Genomic DNA, 9148 nt, shown 5'->3' on the forward strand with positions numbered 1-9148 from the left:
TTCCTGACAGGATTTGGGGCCTAAGACTGGAATTGTGATCTCGAGACTTGAAATGTATTTGTGATACCAAACAGGATTCATGAACTCTGACTGCAATTGTGAGCTCAAGCCTTGAAGATCAGTTGTGATTCCAAACAGGAATTGTGTCCTCATACTGGAATTGTGGCCTCATGACTTAAAATGCAAATGTGATTTGAAACTGGAATTGTGTTCTCCAGCCTTGAAATGCAATTGTGATTCCAAACCGGAATTGTGACCTCGAGCCTTGAATAGCAGTTGTAATTCCAAACGGGAATTGTGGCCTCAGACTGGAATTGTGATCTCGACCCTTGAATTGTAAATGTGATTCCAAACGGGATTAGTGACCACACACTGAATTGTGATCTCGAGATTTGAGCTGCAGTTGTGGAACCAAACCGATATCGGGACCTCAGACTGGAATTGTGACCCTGAACCTTAAGCTGCAGCTCTGAAATCAAACCGGAATTGGGGGCTCAGACTGGAATTGTGATCTCGGGCCTTGAACTGCCATTGTGATTCCAAACGGGAATTGTGGCCTCAGACTGGAATTGTGATCTCTAGCCTTGAACTGCCATTGTGATTCCAAACAGGAATTGTGGCCTCAGACTGCAATTGTGATCTTGAGCCTTGAACTGCAATTTTGATTCCAAACAAGAATTGTGACCTCAGACTGGATTTGTGACCTCGAGCCTTGGACTACAATTGGATTTCAAACAGGAATTGGGGCCTCAGACTGGAATTGTGATCTCGAGACAGGAATAGCAGTTGTGATTCCAAACGGGAATCATGGCCTCAGACTGGAAATGTGACAACTAGGCTTGAGCTGCAGTTGTGATACCATACCGGAATTGAGTCTTCAGACTGGAATCATCACCTCGAGCAATGTAGAGCAGTTACGATTCAGAGCCGGAATTGGGACCTCAGACTGGAACTGTGACTTCAAACCTTGAAATTAAGTTGTGATTCCAAAGCGGAATTGGGTCCTCAGACTTGAATTGTGACCCTGAGCCTTGTGCTGCATCTGTGATACCAAACCGGAATTGGGTCTTCAGACTGGAATTGTGACCTCGAGACATGAACAGCAGTTGTGATTACAAAACGGAATTGGGGGCTCAGACTGGAATTGTGATCTCGACCCTTGAACTGCAAATGTGATTCCAAACGGAATTTGTGACCACACACTGAATTTGTGACCTAGAGATTTGAGCTGCAGTTCTGATACCAAACCGATATTGGGACCTCAGACAGGAATTGTGTTCTCCAGGCTTGTACTGCAATTGTGATTCCAAACTGGAATTGTGACCTAAGACTGGAATCGTGACCTCGAGACATGAGCTGCAGTTGTGATTCCAAACGGGAATTGTGGCCTCAGACTGGAATGGTGACCCCGAGACTTGAACAGCACTTCTGATTCCAAACCGGAATTGTGACGGCAGACTGGAATTGAGACCTCGAACTTTGAACTGCAATTGTGATTCCAAACAGAAACTTTGACCTCAGAGAGTAATTGTGACCTCATTCTATGAACTGCTATTGTGATTCCAAACTGTAATAGTGACCTCGAGCCTTGAACTCCAGTTGTGATTCCAAACAGGACTTGTGACCTCAGACTGGAATTGTGACCTCGAGGCTTGACCGGCAGTTGTGAGTCCAACTGGGAATTGTGACCTCAGACTGGAATTGTGACCTCGAGCCTTGAACTGCAGTTGTGAGTCCAACCGGGAATTGGGGCCTCAGACTGGAATTGTGACTCCTAGCCATGATCTGCAGTACTGATTCCAAACAGGAATTGGGGCCTCAGACTGGAATTGTGATCTCGAGACAGGAATAGCAATTGTGATTCCAAACGGGAATCGTGGCCTCAGACTGGAAATGTGACAACTAGGCTTGAGCTGCAGTTGTGATACCATACCGGAATTGAGTCTTCAGACTGGAATCGTCACCTCGAGCAATGTAGAGCAGTTGCGATTCAGAGCCGGAATTGGGACCTCAAACTGGAACTGTGACTACGAACCTTGAAATTAAGTTGTGATTCCAAAGCGGAATTGGGTCCTCAGACTGGAATTGTGACCCTGAGCCTTGTGCTGCATCTGTGATACCAAACCGGAATTGGGTCCTCAGACTGGAATCGTGATCTCGAGACATGAACATCAGTTGTGATTCCAAACAGGAATATTGACCTAAGACTGGAATTGTGATTTCATTCCATGAACTGCTATTGTGAATCCAAACTGTAATTGTGACCTCAATCCTTGAACTGCAGTTGTGATTCCAAACGGGAATTGTGGCCTCAGACTGGAATTGTGACCCTGAGCCTTGAGCTGCACTTGTGATACCAAACCGGAATTGGGTCCTCAGACTGGAATCGTGATCTCGAGACATGAACATCCGTTGTGATTCCAACACAGAATTGGGGGCTCAGACTGGAATTGAGACCTCGAGCTTTGAACTGCAATTGTGATTCCAAACAGAAACTATGACCTCAGAGAGTAATTGTGACCTCATTCCATGAACTGCTCTTGTGATTCCAAACTGTAATTGTGACCTCGAGCCTTGAACTCCAGTTGTGATTCCAAACTGGAATTGTGACCACAGACTGGAATTGTGACCTCGAGCCTTGAACGGCAGTTGTGAGTCCAACTGGGAATTGGGGCCTCAGACTGGAATTGTGACTCCTAGCCATGATCTGCAGTACTGATTCCAAACAGGAATTGGGGCCTCAGACTGGAATTGTGATCTCGAGACAGGAATAGCAGTTGTGATTCCAAACGGGAATCGTGGCCTCAGACTGGAAATGTGACAACTAGGCTTGAGCTGCAGTTGTGATACCATACCGGAATTGAGTCTTCAGACTGGAATCGTCACCTCGAGCAATGTAGAGCAGTTGCGATTCAGAGCCGGAATTGGGACCTCAAACTGGAACTGTGACTACGAACCTTGAAATTAAGTTGTGATTCCAAAGCGGAATTGGGTCCTCAGACTGGAATTGTGACCCTGAGCCTTGTGCTGCATCTGTGATACCAAACCGGAATTGGGTCCTCAGACTGGAATTGGGGGCTCAGACTGGAATTGTGATCTCGACCCTTGAACTGCAAATGTGATTCCAAACGGGATTTGTGACCACACACTGCATTTGTGACCTAGAGATTTGAGCTGCAGTTCTGATACCAAACCGCAATTGTGATCTCAGACTGGATTTGTGACCCCGAGCCTTGAGCTGCGGTTTTGATACCAAACCGGTATTGGGTCCTCAGACTGCAATTGTGTCTTCGAGTCTTGAACTTTAGTAGTGTTTCCTGACAGGATTTGGGGCCTAAGACTGGAATTGTGATCTGGAGACTTGAAATGTATTTGTGATACCAAACAGGATTCATGAACTCTGACTGCAATTGTGAGCTCAAGCCTTGAAGATCAGTTGTGATTCCAAACAGGAATTGTGTCCTCATACTGGAATTGTGGCCTCATGACTTAAAATGCAAATGTGATTTGAAACTGGAATTGTGTTCTCCAGCCTTGAAATGCAATTGTGATTCCAAACCGGAATTGTGACCTCGAGGCTTGAATAGCAGTTGTAATTCCAAACGGGAATTGTGGCCTCAGACTGGAATTGTGATCTCGACCCTTGAATTGTAAATGTGATTCCAAACGGGATTAGTGACCACACACTGAATTTGTGACCTAGAGATTTGAGCTGCAGTTGTGGAACCAAACCGATATCGGGACCTCAGACTGGAATTGTGACCCTGAACCTTAAGCTGCAGCTCTGAAATAAAACCGGAATTGGGGGCTCAGACTGGAATTGTGATCTCGGGCCTTGAACTGCCATTGTGATTCCAAACGGGAATTGTGGCCTCAGACTGGAATTGTGATCTCTAGCCTTGAACTGCCATTGTGATTCCAAACAGGAATTGTGGCCTCAGACTGCAATTGTGATCTTGAGCCTTGAACTGCAATTTTGATTCCAAACAAGAATTGTGACCTCAGACTGGATTTGTGACCTCGAGCCTTGGACTACAATTGGATTTCAAACAGGAATTGGGGCCTCAGACTGGAATTGTGATCTCGAGACTTGAACTGCAATTGTGATTCCAAACTGGAATTGTAAACTCAAGCCTTGAATAGCAGTTGTGATTCCAAACGGGAATTGAGAGCTCAGTCTGGCATTGTGATCTCAAGCCTTGAACTGCAATTGTGATTCCAAACCGGAATTGTGACCGCAGACTGGAATTAAGACCTCGAGCTTTGAACTGCAATTGTGATTCCAAACAGAAATTATGACCTCAGAGAGTAATTGTGACCTCATTCCATGAACTCCTATTGTGATTCCAAACTGTAATAGTGAGCTCGAGCCTTGAACTGCAGTACTGATTCCAAATAGGAATTGGGGCCTCAGACTGGAATTGTGATCTCGAGACAGGAATAGCAGTTGTGATTCCAAACGGGAATCGTGGCCTCAGACTGGAATTGTGACCCCGAGCATTGAGCAGCAGTTGTGATTCCAAACGGGAATTGAGAGCTCAGTCTGGCATTGTGATCTCAAGCCTTGAACTGCAATTGTGATTCCAAACCGGAATTGTGACCGCAGACTGGAATTAAGACCTCGAGCTTTGAACTGCAATTGTGATTCCAAACAGAAATTATGACCTCAGAGAGTAATTGTGACCTCATTCCATGAACTCCTATTGTGATTCCAAACTGTAATAGTGAGCTCGAGCCTTGAACTGCAGTACTGATTCCAAATAGGAATTGGGGCCTCAGACTGGAATTGTGATCTCGAGACAGGAATAGCAGTTGTGATTCCAAACGGGAATCGTGGCCTCAGACTGGAAATGTGACAACTAGGCTTGAGCTGCAGTTGTGATACCATACCGGAATTGAGTCTTCAGACTGGAATCATCACCTCGAGCAATGTAGAGCAGTTACGATTCAGAGCCGGAATTGGGACCTCAGACTGGAACTGTGACTTCAAACCTTGAAATTAAGTTGTGATTCCAAAGCGGAATTGTGGCCTCAGACTTGAATTGTGACCCTGAGCCTTGTGCTGCATCTGTGATACCAAACCGGAATTGGGTCTTCAGACTGGAATTGTGACCTCGAGACATGAACAGCAGTTGTGATTACAAAACGGAATTGGGGGCTCAGACTGGAATTGTGATCTCGACCCTTGAACTGCAAATGTGATTCCAAACGGAATTTGTGACCACACACTGAATTTGTGACCTAGAGATTTGAGCTGCAGTTCTGATACCAAACCGATATTGGGACCTCAGACAGGAATTGTGTTCTCCAGGCTTGTACTGCAATTGTGATTCCAAACTGGAATTGTGACCTAAGACTGGAATCGTGACCTCGAGACATGAGCTGCAGTTGTGATTCCAAACGGGAATTGTGGCCTCAGACTGGAATGGTGACCCCGAGACTTGAACAGCACTTCTGATTCCAAACCGGAATTGTGACGGCAGACTGGAATTGAGACCTCGAACTTTGAACTGCAATTGTGATTCCAAACAGAAACTTTGACCTCAGAGAGTAATTGTGACCTCATTCTATGAACTGCTATTGTGATTCCAAACTGTAATAGTGACCTCGAGCCTTGAACTCCAGTTGTGATTCCAAACAGGACTTGTGACCTCAGACTGGAATTGTGACCTCGAGGCTTGACCGGCAGTTGTGAGTCCAACTGGGAATTGTGACCTCAGACTGGAATTGTGACCTCGAGCCTTGAACTGCAGTTGTGAGTCCAACCGGGAATTGGGGCCTCAGACTGGAATTGTGACTCCTAGCCATGATCTGCAGTACTGATTCCAAACAGGAATTGGGGCCTCAGACTGGAATTGTGATCTCGAGACAGGAATAGCAATTGTGATTCCAAACGGGAATCGTGGCCTCAGACTGGAAATGTGACAACTAGGCTTGAGCTGCAGTTGTGATACCATACCGGAATTGAGTCTTCAGACTGGAATCGTCACCTCGAGCAATGTAGAGCAGTTGCGATTCAGAGCCGGAATTGGGACCTCAAACTGGAACTGTGACTACGAACCTTGAAATTAAGTTGTGATTCCAAAGCGGAATTGGGTCCTCAGACTGGAATTGTGACCCTGAGCCTTGTGCTGCATCTGTGATACCAAACCGGAATTGGGTCCTCAGACTGGAATCGTGATCTCGAGACATGAACATCAGTTGTGATTCCAAACAGGAATATTGACCTAAGACTGGAATTGTGATTTCATTCCATGAACTGCTATTGTGAATCCAAACTGTAATTGTGACCTCAATCCTTGAACTGCAGTTGTGATTCCAAACGGGAATTGTGGCCTCAGACTGGAATTGTGACCCTGAGCCTTGAGCTGCACTTGTGATACCAAACCGGAATTGGGTCCTCAGACTGGAATCGTGATCTCGAGACATGAACATCCGTTGTGATTCCAACACAGAATTGGGGGCTCAGACTGGAATTGAGACCTCGAGCTTTGAACTGCAATTGTGATTCCAAACAGAAACTATGACCTCAGAGAGTAATTGTGACCTCATTCCATGAACTGCTCTTGTGATTCCAAACTGTAATTGTGACCTCGAGCCTTGAACTCCAGTTGTGATTCCAAACTGGAATTGTGACCACAGACTGGAATTGTGACCTCGAGCCTTGAACGGCAGTTGTGAGTCCAACTGGGAATTGGGGCCTCAGACTGGAATTGTGACTCCTAGCCATGATCTGCAGTACTGATTCCAAACAGGAATTGGGGCCTCAGACTGGAATTGTGATCTCGAGACAGGAATAGCAGTTGTGATTCCAAACGGGAATCGTGGCCTCAGACTGGAAATGTGACAACTAGGCTTGGAGCTGCAGTCATGATACCATACCGGAATTGAGTCTTCAGACTGGAATCGTCACCTCGAGCAATGTAGAGCAGTTGCGATTCAGAGCCGGAATTGGGACCTCAGACTGGAACAGTGACTTCAAACCTTGAAATTAAGTTGTGATTCCAAAGCGGAATTGTGGCCTCAGACTTGAATTGTGACCCTGAGCCTTGTGCTGCATTTGTGATACCAAACCGGAATTGGGTCCTCAGACTGGAATTGTGATCTCGAGACAGGAATAGCAGTTGTGATTCCAAACAGGAATATTGACCTAAGACTGGAATTGTGATTTCATTCCATGAACTGCTATTGTGAATCCAAACTGTAATTGTGACCTCGATCCTTGAACTGCATTGTGATTCCAAACGGGAATTGTGGCCTCAGACTGGAATTGTGACCCCGAGCCTTGAGCTGCACTTGTGATTCCAAACCGGTATAGGGTCATCAGACTAGAATCGTGTCTTCGAGCCTTGAACTTTAGTAGTGTTTCCTGACAGGATTTGGGGCCTAAGACTGGAATTGTGATCTTGAGAGTTGAAATGCAATTGTGATTCCAAACAGGATTCATGAACTCTGACTGGAATTGTGACCTCGAGCATTGAACATCAATCGTGATTCCCAACATGAATTCTATCCTCATACTGGAATTGTGGCCTCAAGACTTAAAATGCAAATGTGATTTCAAACTGGAATTGTGACCTCAAGCCTTGAAATGCAATTGTTATTTCAAACCGGAATTGTGAAATCAAGCCTTGAACTGCTAATATGATTCCAAACCGGAATTGTGGCCTCAGACTTGAATTGTGACCTCGAGCCTTGAATAGCAGTTGTGATTCCGAACTGTAATTGTGACCTCGGGCCTTGAATTGCAGTTGTGATTCCAAACGGGAATTGTGGCCTCAGACTGGAACTATGACCCCGGAGCCTTGAGCTGCAGTACTGATTCCAAACAGCTATTGCGTCCTCAGACTGCAGTTGTGACTTCGAGCCTTGAATTTTAGTTGTGATTCCAAAGCCGTATTGTGGCCTCAGACTGGAATTGTGACCTCGAGGCTTGAACATCAATTGTGATTCCAAACAGGAATTGTGTCCTCATACTGGAATTGTGGCCTCATGACTTAAAATGCAAATGTGATTTGAAACTGGAATTGTGAACTCAAGCCTTGAACTGCAATTGTGATTCCAAACAGGACTTGTGACCTCAGACTGGAATTGTGACCTCGAGGCTTGACCGGCAGTTGTGAGTCCAACTGGGAATTGTGACCTCAGACTGGAATTGTGACCTCGAGCCTTGAACTGCAGTTGTGAGTCCAACCGGGAATTGGGGCCTCAGACTGGAATTGTGATCTCGAGACAGGAATAGCAGTTGTGATTCCAAACGGGAATCGTGGCCTCAGACTGGAAATGTGACAACTAGGCTTGAGCTGCAGTTGTGATACCATACCGGAATTGAGTCTTCAGACTGGAATCGTCACCTCGAGCAATGTAGAGCAGTTGCGATTCAGAGCCGGAATTGGGACCTCAGACTGGAACTGTGACTTCGAACCTTGAAATTAAGTTGTGATTCCAAAGCGGAATTGGGTCCTCAGACTGGAATTGTGACCCTGAGCCTTGTGCTGCATCTGTGATACCAAACCGGAATTGGGTCCTCAGACTGGAATTGGGGGCTCAGACTGGAATTGTGATCTCGACCCTTGAACTGCAAATGTGATTCCAAACGGGATTTGTGACCACACACTGCATTTGTGACCTAGAGATTTGAGCTGCAGTTCTGATACCAAACCGCAATTGTGATCTCAGACTGGATTTGTGACCCCGAGCCTTGAGCTGCGGTTTTGATACCAAACCGGTATTGGGTCCTCAGACTGCAATTGTGTCTTCGAGTCTTGAACTTTAGTAGTGTTTCCTGACAGGATTTGGGGCCTAAGACTGGAATTGTGATCTCGAGACTTGAAATGTATTTGTGATACCAAACAGGATTCATGAACTCTGACTGCAATTGTGAGCTCAAGCCTTGAAGATCAGTTGTGATTCCAAACAGGAATTGTGTCCTCATACTGGAATTGTGGCCTCATGACTTAAAATGCAAATGTGATTTGAAACTGGAATTGTGTTCTCCAGCCTTGAAATGCAATTGTGATTCCAAACCGGAATTGTGACCTCGAGCCTTGAATAGCAGTTGTAATTCCAAACGGGAATTGTGGCCTCAGACTGGAATTGTGATCTCTACCCTTGAATTGTAAATGTGATTCCAAACGGGATTAGTGAC

This window comes from Sturnus vulgaris, unplaced genomic scaffold (assembly GCF_052056855.1).
Source record: "Sturnus vulgaris isolate bStuVul1 unplaced genomic scaffold, bStuVul1.hap1 Scaffold_384, whole genome shotgun sequence".
Lineage (NCBI taxonomy): Eukaryota > Metazoa > Chordata > Aves > Passeriformes > Sturnidae > Sturnus > Sturnus vulgaris.